General features: G+C 48.3%; 1 protein-coding gene across 1 annotated transcript in view; it reads right to left on the bottom strand.

Annotated features, from left to right (window-relative positions):
• The window catches only part of VOLCADRAFT_98890 (uncharacterized protein), a gene marked incomplete at both ends in the record, with an annotated part of 7490 nt that overhangs the window by 1902 nt on the left and 4697 nt on the right, over nucleotides 1-891 (bottom strand). The gene's annotated exons all lie outside the window — the stretch shown is intronic.

The following is an 891-nucleotide window of genomic DNA, read 5'->3' as shown; positions in this document are numbered from 1 at the left end:
CGAGTCCCGGCAGCCAGTCGACCCTGCATTCGGGTCCTGGCACCAGGGAAGCTGCCGCAAACCCTGGCGATAAAGGGCCCGGGCCATGGCCACTGCTGCAGCTGCTTACTGATCTGCCGGCTGCTGCTGCTGCTGCTGCTGCTGACTACATAATGAAAAAAGTAAAAATACGGTGACAGGAGGTGCAAAGGCCTGGGAAAACCCATAACCTCTACAACCCCGGCACCCTAATGCACGCCTTAGCTCATTAGGCTGAGGCGCATTACTAATCTATAATAAGATATTTAAAACAGAGTAAATAAATAAGTAAATAAATAAAGCGGAAATAGATATCATGGTTCAGCTTTATTTATTCATCTATTATTTAATAAGGTGTAGCCTCCCCTTAATTAGGTAATCCCCAAACAAATGAAAATCAATTGTGCACAACCAGGGCTGTGGGCACCACAAACGAAAACACGACAGACTGTACACGCGCGGCAACAGCCGTGACACGCGCACACTCGCTGATGCTGGTTGTTGGCTGCTGGCTGATAGCTGCATAGCGTAGCCCATTTAGGCAATATAACTGGCTGCAGCTGCTGGCTGGTTAGATAACGCTAGCTACCATCCACAAAACCCAGCGACGACAATAAAACCGGCCGGTCACCACCAACTGTCCACCAACTGTCCACCAACTGGATCAACATCTGCCAACCTCTTCCAACCAAACATATCTCCAACGGACAACTTCCACCATGACAACCATATTTCTCGACCCGATCCTCCATATCCTTGGACTCCCTTATTTTCCTGCTTTGAACTAGTCCTTCCGTTTGCAACGAATGTCGTGGTTTGAGCAAGGATGTCTCCCTTTTCATCTTTCTTTTGTGCATGGTAGGTTTGAAAGCA

This window comes from Volvox carteri (assembly GCF_000143455.1).
Source record: "Volvox carteri f. nagariensis unplaced genomic scaffold VOLCAscaffold_78, whole genome shotgun sequence".
Lineage (NCBI taxonomy): Eukaryota > Viridiplantae > Chlorophyta > Chlorophyceae > Chlamydomonadales > Volvocaceae > Volvox > Volvox carteri.
Note: the sequence above shows the minus strand (reverse complement) of the source record. Positions and strands in the feature narration are given on the sequence as shown.